Source organism: Pleurodeles waltl, chromosome 11 (genome assembly GCF_031143425.1).
Source record: "Pleurodeles waltl isolate 20211129_DDA chromosome 11, aPleWal1.hap1.20221129, whole genome shotgun sequence".
Lineage (NCBI taxonomy): Eukaryota > Metazoa > Chordata > Amphibia > Caudata > Salamandridae > Pleurodeles > Pleurodeles waltl.
The window spans coordinates 737,441,980-737,455,956 of record NC_090450.1 but is presented as its reverse complement, the minus strand read 5'-3'; the positions used below and the strand labels follow the sequence as shown (position 1 = coordinate 737,455,956).

The 13,977-nt window shown below is 42.2% G+C and overlaps 1 protein-coding gene across 1 annotated transcript in view; it reads left to right on the top strand.

Annotated features, from left to right (window-relative positions):
• The window catches only part of LOC138266077 (transmembrane protein 17B-like), a 253,061-nt gene that overhangs the window by 84,932 nt on the left and 154,152 nt on the right, over positions 1–13,977 (top strand). The window lies entirely within an intron of this gene.

Below are 13,977 nucleotides of genomic sequence, written 5' to 3'. Positions count from 1 at the left end.
ACCCCACAGCTTGTGCGGTTGTGAGTGGCTACATGAAAGATGGTGAATTCCATCCACAACACACCTACATGCAGACCTTAGGGGACTGAACTGCACAATTAGCAGAGCTCAAGGCTCTGTTGATGGCACTGTAACACACGAATCCAGGACAGTTAACACTAATCATCTGTAATTTGTATTACTGTGTCCAGTCCTTCAATGATTACCTGCATTACAGGCACCAGAATGGGTTCAGAGATACCAAAGGCAACACCATTAAGCCCAAATTATTGTGAGGGGAAGTAGCAGATCTGAAAGGAACACTACCCAATGTACATGTTGTTCATACTTTGGGAAATCAACATGCTGGAATACATGTTACTGGCAATACCTTGGCTGATGAAGCGGTCAAGTCAGCAGTAGCTACAGCTTTTGTTGCTGCAATAACTTGTTTATGGGTGAGGTGGGATGAAGAACAATGGCCGCTGTGAATGCTTCGGCTGAAGGCAAGCCCATGCCAAAGGCATATCCTGCCAAATATTCCTACCTTATATTTAGCCTCAATACTGCCCTAGTAACAATACCAGTAGTGGGTGATCGTGTGATCCACAACCAAGTTGATTAAAACAGTGCATGAGGGAGTTGATTCTGCCCATGCTGGGGTGGTGGCTACTATTTCACTGTTGCACCGTTACAGGTACGCTATTGGTGGGCAGGTCTATACAGACAGACCAAGCAGTATGTCTTTTACTGTGACATCTGTCAGCAAATAATAGGGCCACCGTCAAACGGCCACCACAGACACCCCTCCTAATTTCTCCCCTGACACCTGATGGTGCATAAAAATACATCTTAGTCGCTGTTGGCTCATGCTCTGGATTTCTATGGGCATGGCGACAACACTCGGCTGACGCTTTGTTATTAAAGATTTGCAAGTCTTAATCAGCACATATGCATTTGCGGCTTTCAACTCGGACCAGAGCCCTGCTTTCGCCTCAAGGGCATTCAGGGACATAAAGGCTTTGTTAGGGTTCCAACAGTATTATTTATCTCCATACCATCCCGAGGGAAACAGTGTTTTGGAGCGAAGAAACCTGGATTTAAACAATCTAGTGCAAGCTATAGTATTAGGCACAGGTTGTAGTTGGCTTAATCATCTGCATGGAGTCCAGAGGGCACTTAATATTCTGCCCAGAAGGTCCCTGGGAGGACATACCCCATATGAATGTGCCTGTTCAAAACACAAATCTATGTTCCAGATCTTGATGGTCCTGCACAGAGGCAGCAAAAACACCTTTTGTCATAAATGAACGTGTCACTGTCTTGCAGGACTTACAACAGTTCAGTGATGGCAACACATTTGCCAGTTGCGACTCCTTGGGAATAGGGGATGTACCAATAACACCAACTGGCTGGATTCCAAAAGTTGGGGATCTAGTGCATGAAAAGATTGCTGTGAAAAAAGAGTTTGATCCTTCTTATTGTGTACCGGTTCCAGTCCTGGGAAGACAAGGCACCAGAACTGTTATTCTACCACTGCTGCCTGGTTCTAAAGATAATCACTTTGTCTCCATCGACAATGTCAAGATACACCATATGGCCCATCCTGCACAGCAGACCTAGAGGACTCCTGGGTAGTACCCAACTCCCTCTCACTACAGACCAGGATGTTCCTCTACAGATTTTTAGCAGCAATGCTGACACCTCTCCAAGCTTAAAATGATCTTTCATTAGTACCATTAACTTCTTCTGCGACAAATAATGTCAACAATATTGACAGATTCTACTCTATTTCTGCTATGGACCATCCAGGGAGACTTCTGTCAGTTCTCCTCTTTCCAACATGGCTCAAGTTTTCAGCTTCTGGATATTTTCCCGAAGTGAATGACTGTTTCACCTACTCATCAGCCTCTTTATATGTAAGCTCATAAATTGGCTCAAAATTAACTATTTCATTCTTACATGGAACTATCTGTAGCTTTTATTAACTGTACTTGCCTTCCTCCTTTGAATTGGGTTTGTCATCTCCTTTTTACTATTAATACATGGTCATTACATTCCTGAATGCTCTACAGTTGAACTGGTGGATGAAGTCTTAAAACCACATGTTTCCTCTCATAAGGTCAGCAGAGACAGGTCCATAGAGAACATTTCAGCCATACAGATTCCTGATGGGACTGTTTGGGATAAAGTACCTTTTGATATATATGGCCCGACAGAGGTTATCCAAATTTCATATATATTTAAACTTTCAAAGAATAATGTGATCTCACTTGGGTCCGAATTATGACCTTGGCGGAGGGGATTACTCCGTCCCACAAAGTGTGAAGTATATCCCGCCCGCCATATTACAAATTCCATTACATCCAGACGGGATATCCGTCACATTGAGGATGGAGTAATCCCCTCCGCCAAGGTCGTAATCTGGCCCTTGGAGTTATTTCTGAAGATTGGGATGCAAAAACAGTTGATTCTATGTTATCCGAATTGGAATATTTTACCGTATTTGAAAGTGAAGATGTTTATCAATGAAAAGGAAATTATGGTGATATGTTCTGTTATAATTATTATGGACATCATTACATTCACAGTGCAAGTACCCAAAAGAATATTTTTAATTACACGCAATGGGAACATTGTCCAATTCCACCAGTGGGGAGTTCTGAAACATACTCTGAAAATTAGCATATTTTATTAGGCACAATGTTAAAAATGCTGAGTCATATTATTTTAAATTGACAATAATGGAAACGCACCATATTTTATTTTTATGTTATTCCTTTGTTTTCCGGTTGGCTATAGAAGGCTATGAATAATTGATTTTAAAAGTGTATTGGGAAGTAAACATTGGCAAATAAGGGGAAAGGAAGCGTTATTTAGAGCATGCCCGATACCTGTTCAAATGATAATTTTAAATTAAACTGTACAACAGACAAGCTGTTTAGGCTAGGTGAAGATTAAGGATTTGAATGCGCCCCGATTCCCTACCCCTGTTAATTTAATGAATGGCAAAAATATACAAATGCAACTGAAGATCAGCTCAATGAGTGGGTCCAAAATGGAACATTCAACACATCACTTTCATGTTCTTGCAGGTGGTTATTGTAGCCAGTGGTCACAAATGGTTGTCATGAATGTTTTGTAAACTCCACGGGGGTTACACAAATAGGCCAGACCATCGGTATGTGTCATCAGAGCATTTGTGTATAGTAAAGACATAGAGTGTAGGGTATTTATGCCAGCAATGGTTAAAACGTTCCTCACTAGATGCTTTAAAGAACACCTAAGTCTCCTGTCTAACAACTCTGACTTGCAGGGTTTACTGCTAGGCCCCAGAAGGCAATGTAAAAAGTGCTTCTTATATGCAGTCCACAATTAAATTTGGAAATGTTCTCAACAAGAAGCTGCGGCCCGCTTGAGGCAAATAGATCAGGAAAACTTACAGAAAGCATTGGCTGTTATAGATAATGGAATTAACACCTTGTTCGACCGTATGTTCACTTTAAACAACATTGTTTCTTCTGCAGTATACATTGTCCAAAGTGACGTGTCATTCTTACAACATTGACAGAGTCAGCTAACGTCCATTATGCAGTTGGGTGGACACTACAAACACTTAAATGAGGTTGTGTTCCTTGGTAACATGTCCGTGCGAGGGATACGTTTTCTGCATTTAATCTGACACAACAGCCACAAATAATGGCTAAGAAGAAAGCAAGTTATGTTATGCTGAACATCGAAAAAATTAGAAAAGTTGGCTTTTACTGTGGCTGAAATACTGTCTTCTGAATGGTTAATACACTGGGTTATTAATCTGCCTATTTCAACACTGCAATTCATATCCTGCTTGAAACATATTCCAGTAGGCAGATATGAGAGGCTAAGAGATAGTTACATTCATGGTGTGTGGGAGCCTCCCTTCTCGCACAAGTGTCTCAAAGGCATGAAAGAGGTCTTTCTTAGCAGCAGCGAATGTTAGACTTCTATGAGCCATTCAATGGTTGGCAAGCAGCTGTCCTGGCACGGGCATGTAACGCTTTGGCAGTGAACTTAGCCTGCTATCTGAAGGGAGTTCCAGTCACCTTGCTTAGGCCTGCATTCCAGGTGCTCTCTATTGGAAGCAGTGCGGACTGTTGTGAAATGCGAACCAGAATAGCGTATGTCATTTTGGTCACCCAAATTGTCACCGGTTGCGGAGATGTTCTTTTTCCTCCTACACAGCAGATGAAAGTAGCAGATATTTGGCCTCATATTGATACTTCAAATGTGAATTTTGACAAGTTAAGCAGACTAAAGGCTATATTGTTTCAAAAACATGTGGCACTGACATCTGCACGTGAGACCTATGCTCTTCAAGTTGCGAGGGCATCTGCAGAAAAACAGTCCCTTTTAAATACAAACTTTACAAGACACTTTGGTGTACTTATGGGACGAATATTGAACACATCCAGTACTCCTGGGATTGTACATTTCTTTAAGGCTGTTGGTTCTGGTTTTGTTAACACCTTCTCCTCTATATTTGGCTTCATACTTTCAGCCACACACTCAATATTTTCAAGCAATTTTTGGGGATTTCCGATTACTCTGGTTATAATAGGTGGCATCTTACTGTTGCTATTATTTATTTGCAATGGCTGTCCCATCACAACAAGGAGGACTGAAAGCGCTTCCACCAGCACAACTGTGTCCTGAATGCAGTATGCAGTATTTTGGAGCACCACTCCTGGAAGAAATGGAGTGTAACTGGTCTCTGTCATTCAGACCAGTTTTGGATTGTGTGCAGCCTGTGTTTCGATGCCTCTGGTGCCTTTTCGAATGTGCACTGACAGTTTATCTTTCTACGCAGTGCTTACTTTCATTGGACGCTGATCTGTTGATGTTCTCACTGAGAGCTGATTACAAACATGCGCATTGAGTGTGCGTTTGCTACGGGAACATGTCTATGAGCTGTGTGGATCATGCAGTTCTTGACATCAGGCACAACATGGAATGCTGCTGCCTCAGCTGGAGCTCAAGCTTTGAAACATGAGTGCTCTTTGGTTTTCCTTGGCACCGATTTGGTCACATTACCACCTACCAACACCACTTCGTAGAAAGGGTCACTAGGGTTGGGGAGGTGGGTAGAGAAGTGTTGGCATTCAGTGGGAGGAGTAGAAGGGGGATGCAAGGAGGGTAAAAGGGTGGGTTATTCTTCAAGAGGTCCAAGGAGGGGAGGTCCACCAAGGTAAGAAGAGTGGAAAGGGTACAGGGAGAGTACGAAGGTGTGCACTTATGGAAAAAGGAAAAATCAAGCTATACCAAAACTAACAGATTGAGTGAGGGGCAGGGACAGTGTAGCTTGGAAATGGAGTAATGCAAAATCTAAGAATTATCTCCTGTAATGCAAATGGTATCCTTAACAAGCGTAAATATGGGGGCCTTATAAGCTGGCTAATGTCACTCTCTCCAGAGATAATTTTTTATACAAGAGACTAATCTGAGGTGTATTGCTCCTAAAATCCTTTTTCCCAAGAGGTATTCACATGCGTATTTCGCTTCAGCCTAGGTGGCACCTATAGTTGTAGCAATATACTTGGGCAAGGGTACTGACTGGGAAGTAAGGGACATGATTAGGGATCCTCGTGGCAGATGGCTTGGTTGAAGGTAATGGTCCATGGTACCCGCCTCAATGTGGCCATATTAGTGATAAGATCGAACCCTTGATATCCATCTATAATATTGCTATAGAGGCAGAGGGGATCGTTGCTCTTGGGAGGAGACCTTAATTACATTCAGGACTTGTCTGTAGATGCATCTAAGAAGGCTAAGAAACAGCTCAAGCCCAAGACTAAGAAAGTGATTCCTGTGTTAAAGAATGTTTTTAGGCTTTTAGATCCACAGCGGCTTGAGCACCCTACTATGACACAGTTCACTTGCATCTCGCAATGTTTTAAAACTGCTTCCCATCTTGATATTTACTTGGTTTGCCAGTCTCTTAAGAGACATGGGTTGGTTACTTAATTGAATGCTTTCTCAGATCATTCAGTGGTTTCAAATTCAGTAGAATTAGTTACCCCCACAAGATCAAGGCCTAGGTGGCAGTTTGATAGGGCTCTACTGACAAATCAGGAATAACTGCAAGATATGCTTGCATTTATTTCTGAGTTTTTCATAATTAATAGAAACATGGCCTCACTTTTTTCTGTTTGGCAAGCTTTCAAGGCCATGGCACATCATTGCTTATAAAGCTGATCCACACAAGGAGTGCAATAGGCAAATAAAGGAGCTCAAAATAGCTCTTGATGCAGCTACGAGGGCTGTTATTAATTCATCAGTTAAGGGTTTGGAGAAGGTGAAAAGTAATTTGAAATGCTTTTTTTTATATGAGAAGACATTAATAATTCCAAAACCTATCAGCAACAATTGTATGGGGAAAGTGAGCAAATTAGAAATTCCTAGCTTGGTCCACTTGGATTAAGCATGATAAATCCACTTGGATTAAGCATGATAAATCAGCAGTTAGTAAAATCAGGGACCCGGTCACGCAAAGCATGAAAAATGCAGTGGCTTTGGTCTCTTTTCACCATTATGGGCAGCTATATGAAGCTATATGAAACTATATATCAGGTCTCCTCTTCTCGCATAGCGCAGTATTTTAGTTTGGTAACACTGCCATAACTCTCTGGCTCATTGGCTAAGGCAGTGATGGGGAAAACAACAGAGTCAGGGGTTTTGAAGCTTTAACTAAGATGCCCCATGCTAAAGCTTGCGGTAATGATGGTTTCCCTCTGAATTTTATAAGCAATATGCACAGAAACTGGTGCCTTTCCTAACCAAACTATTTAATTATATAAAAAAGGGTGGAGTAGTTACACTCTCCTATAAGGAATCAATTAGTGTCAATTTTCTTAAAAATAGGCAAAGCTCCATCAAATGTCAACTCTTACAGACCCATTAGTCTGTTTAATGCTTATCGTAAACTTCTGACTAAAACATAGGCCCAAAGTATTACCCCAGTGGGCTAAACTTTGATCCACAAGGATCAGAGCGGCTTCATGGCAAATCGCCTTATGCGAATACAAATATTTTGATTCATGCAATACATTGTTTTATATGCAATTAAACTCCAGCAGAAGTAGTTATGGTTGACGCTGAGAAGGCGTTATTTGGTCAACTTGGATGCTTTATTTCTTTGTTTGCTAAAATTTGGCTTACTTTTGCAATTTGTCACAATGCTTAAGAATTTATACCAGGTAGCGCCGGCCACGGTAGTAGTCAAAACCAATGTGGTAGGTAAAGTGTCAATTAACAGGGGAGCCCTTCAGGCATGTCCCCAATACTTTTTGCCTTCTTTATCAAGCCATTAGCTCTTAAATTACATAGTATACCTGGGATAAAAGCACAGGTGGAGGGGATGTCCAAACTAAATTTGTTTGCAGATGATATGGTTCTGTATCCCAAACCTGATACAGCAAATGTGCAGGGGGCTTTCGATCTATTAGAGGAATATACAAGGTGAACCAAAGTAAGACTGAAATGCTGCTTTTCAATGCATCAGTAGAATAGTTACTGGTATTCTTACAACATCAGGCTGGGGCTCAAAACCCATAAAGGTATTTAGGTAGATATATTACTAATAATTTTTCCCAGCTCTTCCATCTATACTACACTGCAATGAGGAGAAAGGCACAAGAATGGTCTCCCATTGATGTTTATTGGGAGGGTGGCAATAGTACCCTTATTTTTGTTTTTGTTCTCCAATATCCCTATCTAAATTAATAGTAGGTGTTTCCAGGATCTAGATTCCCTTTATAGAAGTTGTATTTGGAATATGAATGTCCCAAGAGATACATTTTTCATTTTACAGCTGGAGAAGGCTCAAGAAGGGCCGGCGCTTCCGCATATGCAGAAGTACTATCAAGCAGCGCTTCTTGATTTAGTGGGGAGATTACTGGAAGGTATGTAGGTTCTGAAGAAAGATGGTGCAGGAATCTGCAATTGGCCTCCCTACTTTTATTAAAATCGCTAAACTGCCTAAGAAAACTAGGTATAAGAGACTTCAGGGGCTGGGTGGTAGGATGATTGCCATAAACAAGTTATATCAGAGTCCAGCAGGTTTTAATTATCTCCTGATTCTAGAATGTAACCATTTCAGCCTGTCTCTATCGAAGGCCGTGGTATCATTTTGGGTATCTCACGGCTTTCAGGATTTCAGGCATTTTGCTATAAGAGGTAAATTAAATACCTGGGAGAAGGTTATGCTGAGGTGCGGGGGCCAAGGTAATAGTTTTAGGTGGAGTTTTATTCAACAAACCCATTTTTTTCACATTCTTATGATTAAGATAGGAACCACACCATACGTTCACTGATCAAGAGTAGGCTTACGGATATAGGGAGCTGGTACAGTTTGCTGCACCGTACATCGACTCAAGATATTATTCCTAGATTTCTCAAAATAATTTATGTGAAAACTCAATGTAGACTCATTGAGGACGATTGGCAGGTTATCTCTGAGATGGAGGACAATTCATAGAGAGCGGCAAATTTTAAGAGAATGGCCTTTCTCTCACAATGGATGGGATCCTAATGCTCTGCATGGAATGTGCCCTGACGTCCACAACCAAAGTTTTCACTGCCAACGGGACAATGTGGGGGATTGGCTTCATATATTTTATACGTGTCCAAAACTAAAGGTCCAATTAGGAATTAGGTGCTTGAACCCCTACAACTCCAATGCTGCAGTGGTGAGGCGGCTGTGAAGCTAGCGGCCTCATCATTGTCATATTACACTGTTTCCACTGGGCTGACCGGCGTAAACGTTGTATTGGCCTTGGCTCCCTTTGCACACAGCACCCTCGAAATGCCCACTGTCTGCCATAGCAGACAGTGGGTGTTCCGAGGGTGCTGGCAGAGGGGCCTCTGCACTACCCACAATATGGTCATGGACAATGCAGGGGCTCCCCTGTGGCCCGCAGTAATACCTTTCTTCCAGCATTTTCATGGCAGGGAACCTACCAGGGACCCTACCATGTAAAATCTGGTGAAAAGGGAAGTTGTGATCAGCACAATAGTGCCAAACTCAATACCGCCATGGCTGACACAACTTCGACCCCGCCAACCTGTTGGGATCCCTGATCCTACCAGAGGCAGCAGTCTCCTGGCTGTCTGACCACCAGGATCATATTCTGGCGGTCGGACCGCCAAAATTGCTGTGGTCTGACCGCCAACGTTAATTTGGCAGTCCGTGGACCAGCTACCATGTAATTAGGCCATAAGTTATTTCTAGGAAGGGCTATTCCCAGCTATAAGTAAATGAGTAAAGACCACTATGTTCACCAATGCCAGCTTAACACTATTTGGAGTGTCGAGGGAGAGTCGTGGAATCGATAAGGTGGTACAGTTGTTTATCTCAATCATGCTAACAGTAGCCTGGTCCTTAAGTCCCCAAAATTGGAGGCCAAACTTGGTGTCTACATTACAGAGATGGTGGGAATAAATGTCAAGAACAAAAAACCTTTGAAGAAGCCTATGCAAAACATGTTGGGGGCTATAAGAAGTTTGCAGCAATTTGGTCCCATTTCTAGTCTCTTGAATTTATATCGGGCTTGGCGGTTCGATAAGCAATTCCTGTTAAGTGCTGTTCACACCTCACTTCTCTTGACCTCTATTTGATCAGGTTTGGACTGCCTCATTATGAGCTCCTGCAAGTACTTGGGCATGAAAGTTCACTTGTCTCTTTTGGCATCCAGTACATCGCATCTTTACTCTAACGGATCTGAGGAATCATGTGGCACATGGCACTTTATTCTTCTAAATGTTAATGAGAACTTTGATTGCTAGCTGTATACTTACTCATCATGACGGTTGCATTTTATTGTAATTGATCATTTGGATAAGGTATCTCTAAATCATCTTCACTTATAAATAAGAACTTCTATTACACTTTTTCATAAAAAATGCGGAATTAGGGAACAACATTACTTCAAATCACCCAAAGTGTTATTAAAATCAGTGATTCCTTCACAGACTGCAGCAATATATGATCCATAGTTTTTTTTTATATGTCAAGGATAAATTCATGAGAAATTTAAGATGTCTTTTTCACAAATGTATATGTTGTTCTTCGTCGGCGTTCAGGCCAAACAGGATCTTGGTCCTTAATTTAATTATATATCTTGATTCCAAACAACAAAGTTTCAATGTCTTGTTTCTTCCTCTTTCATTTTGGGGGACGTGGGCTATTCCAAAATGATGCATTGTCTGCCAACTGTTTTGTGACTTTATGGATGGTCGCTTTCAGAGCAGCAGGTTGGAACATTGGCAGCAACAACTATTTTCTTACTTTGAATTTGCCCACTGGGGTAATGATCTGTGTTTTATTATTTGGTTTGGCTTCAGCAACCTACTTGGGATATAATTTTTAAAATGTGCAGGACTCCCCTTACCAGGATGCACTTTGCAGCTCACTTGAGGTCCACTGGGACAGAACTGGGATTCAACTGATATCAGGTGCCTGAAATTAAATCTGCTGAGCAGCCAGGCAGTTGGCCTTTATAAAAGGAAGGAGATGTTTGTTCTCTGCTGATGAAGGGATGGACCCAGAAACATGTGTCCAGAGAGGTTTGAAAACATAAGTCCTGAAATTACGACAATGCCAAAGAATTCTCTGTAAGGTGGTGACTTTGCTACATTCCATAATGACCTGTTGTGAGTGTGCTTTCATTCAGGACAACTCTTTTTGGTACATATCTATCTATCTATCTATCTATCTATCTATCTATCTATCTATCTATCTATCTATCTATCTATCTATATCTATCTATCTATCTATCTATCTATCTATCTATCTATCTATCTATCTATCTATCTATCTTTCTATCTATCTAATGCATATTTATATATACATATTATTTATTGTTTCCATACAAGCCATCCTTAAAATACACAAACATTACATTATAAATTCTAAAGTTATAGTTCTAGCTCTAATTTATTATTTACATACCATCCTCACATTATTATACGGTGGGCCAGGTCCCAGGGACATTTATATATAGTTTTAGGGAGAGGGGGCATGCGTGCCCCCCCACTCCCAGGCTGATTTGGCCTTTGGGACCCCATCCCCCACGGGCTTCAAAATAAATTGGGAGGGGGCACGTGGCCCCCCACCTGAGCCGATTTTGTCACAGGGGACCCCATCCTCTGAGGCCCCTCGTACTTAATAAGGGGTTGAGGTGCACAAGCCAGGCCCGCTGTGCACACACTTGCACCGGGCCTCTCTTGACAATCTGTCTCAAGGTGTCTGAGGTAAACACTGCCTTACTTACAACGAAGGACATGCAAGATCACAAGCTACAAATGTTTTGAGATCATAACTCATGACTCAATAGTAATTGTAATCTTAGCCAGGCCTCTATTTTAAATAGTTCACCACCAGCCTTCTGAATAAAAAACAATGGTACTATGAAAGCCAGCAGAGCAGGAACTAAAGTCTAATATATCACACATACAGTTGCCATAAAATATCAACCAATGTTGGGTCTCACATATATCCCTGTAGTAAGTGAAAAGGGCACAATAAGGTGATTGCAGATGTTCATTATTCAATACTAAACTTGTGGAGTGTATTTGACATGCATACTAATCCAGTTATACCCCTCTTAGTCTTGACTGGCACTATAATTTATGTATTCATTTTCCATGTATTGCAGAGTGGAATCTCTTTTAAAAAGGATAAACCAGCATTATAAACATGCCGACCGAGACAGGCACACATTTTTTTTGTTTTTAAATGAGCACTGGTGTTAACTGATGTTGTTAGGGGGCATGTTCCTTGATTTGTTTGTAAAAGAGGTCACTCTTTTCGCTACTCAATCAGAGCAAAGTGGAATGTTGCCTAGCGCAAGTAATGTTGGGAGAGTTCAAGTTTGTAAAAGCCACACATTTCATTGAGAACTATTGGCACGTAACAAGTCAACGACTCCCTTGCTCCACGAGTGCAGGAGTTGCGGGTGACATCACATGACTGACCGACCCAAAACTTCTTCACCCGGAAAAAAACATTTATGAAAATACTTATCTGGCTAAACATCTGTTACACCGAAAAGCCAACCCTAATGCAGTTGGCCTCAGATTGCCAATAAAATTGCCCCACTTTGTGTGCTCGGGATGTGCATGAGTAACGTATCCCTCAGCTCATGGAGAGAAGTGCAGCCTGGCATGAGCCAGCATGTTTTTAGGTTTCGCCTGCAGATCACTTGCTCTGAGCTTACAAAGACTTTTGTATCTAAACAAAATCCTAAAAGGGGCATAAAACCCACCCCCTTACTTACCTGAGCTTCTAATTGGCCAGCACATGGTCTGCTTTCACTTCCTGCTTTTGCTATCCATGCCTGTAGGAGGGAGCTTGGAACAAGTACACCTTCTGACCACTGGCTACTGGCCAGTATCCTTCCACTGGCTACTTCACTTTCCAGGTACCAAATTAGCATGCCATCTGCAATCCCTCCCTCCTCCCACTCTCAGCTGTTTTTACTTTGAGACATGCACCCCGTACTTACTTTCCCCTCTTGTCCCCCATTCACGCACACTCCTTTGTGTTTGTTTACCACCCTCTCCCCCCTTTTTTTTTCATTTTGCTTACATTTTTATACAGCTCAAATTTGACCGCAAGGTATCGGAACACTTTGAATGAGCATCAGTTGCATTACTCATGGAGACAGCGCACCGGAGCCAGCTGGGAGAGACTTTTATTTTGTTTGCTGTTTTATACAGTGCTAAGTCCACCCAAAGGTATCTACTCTTTCTGGGAATTTAGGCAGGGATATGTGGGAGGAACCCATAATATCTGCATTTTCTGGAATTTATACAGCCTCTAACTTTTACTCTCCTTCAGTAATGAATGAGTGAACTTGCATCAGAGATGTGGAGTGGAAGGACATCCAACATGCAAAGATATGTGCATGGATTTTAAACAGGTCGAGATGAGTGAATTTTGGGAAACCTTAATGTAAAATATATTTACTTCAGAGTCCTTCTATTTGGTTTTAAAGATGAGATAGTATATTTTCTTCCTTAGGGCTTTATCTGAACATTTGTCATGTATCACATAAGCATCAACAGTTTTGAAAGTCAGGAAGGAACCAAGGCTTACCTCTTCCCTACCCCAATCATGAATAACAGAAAGCAGAAATTGTGGGCACTGGTGGGAGGCTAAAAGCCTGATTACAAGTGGCTCATGTCAGATGTGGTAATTATGGCAGCCAAACAAAATTGACACCAAGATGTTCGGAATTTTCACCTATTCCAACTTTTTGGGGAATAACCTGCAGATTTTGGTGTTTAATTGCCCAAAATCCATATGTACTGATAAATACCAGGCCTTATTCCCTGGTTAACTGTCTGTCCAAATTTAAGGAAGGGTGCGATCTTTTTAAGACTAAGGCCCTCATTACAACATTGGCGGTAACTACCCCCTACCGCCATGGCGACGGCCTCCAACATACCGCACCGTGGCTACCAGCCGTCTACACGTATTATGACCACCGACGGTATTCTGCCAGAATGCTGGTGGAGCACCGCCGATGGTCATTGCGGCGGACGGCGGTAAGGCGGCGCTGCTGACAGCAGCACCACCACACCAGCAAAACACAGTGGACCGCATCATGAGCAATGATACGGCCTGGCGGTGTTTTGCTGGTGGACGCTGCTGCTGCTGCCAGTGGACCATCTCCACCCAGAGGGTTTTCCGACAGGAGAGAGGGGTGGAGGGTGTTGTGTGTATGTGGGGGAAGTGTGCATGATTTGGAATGCGTGCATGCGGGTGTGAGTCACGTTGAATGCCTGCATGAATGAATGTGAGTGTATGTTGTGTGTTGTGAATGCATGTGTGCGACAAGGTATGTTTGTGTGTGTTTTGGTGTGTGGGTATGTATGTGTGCATGCGTGGGTGGTGGTGGGTATGCGTTGTGCATGTGTGTATATGGGTGCACGTGTGGGTGTGTATATGTGTGGGGGCAG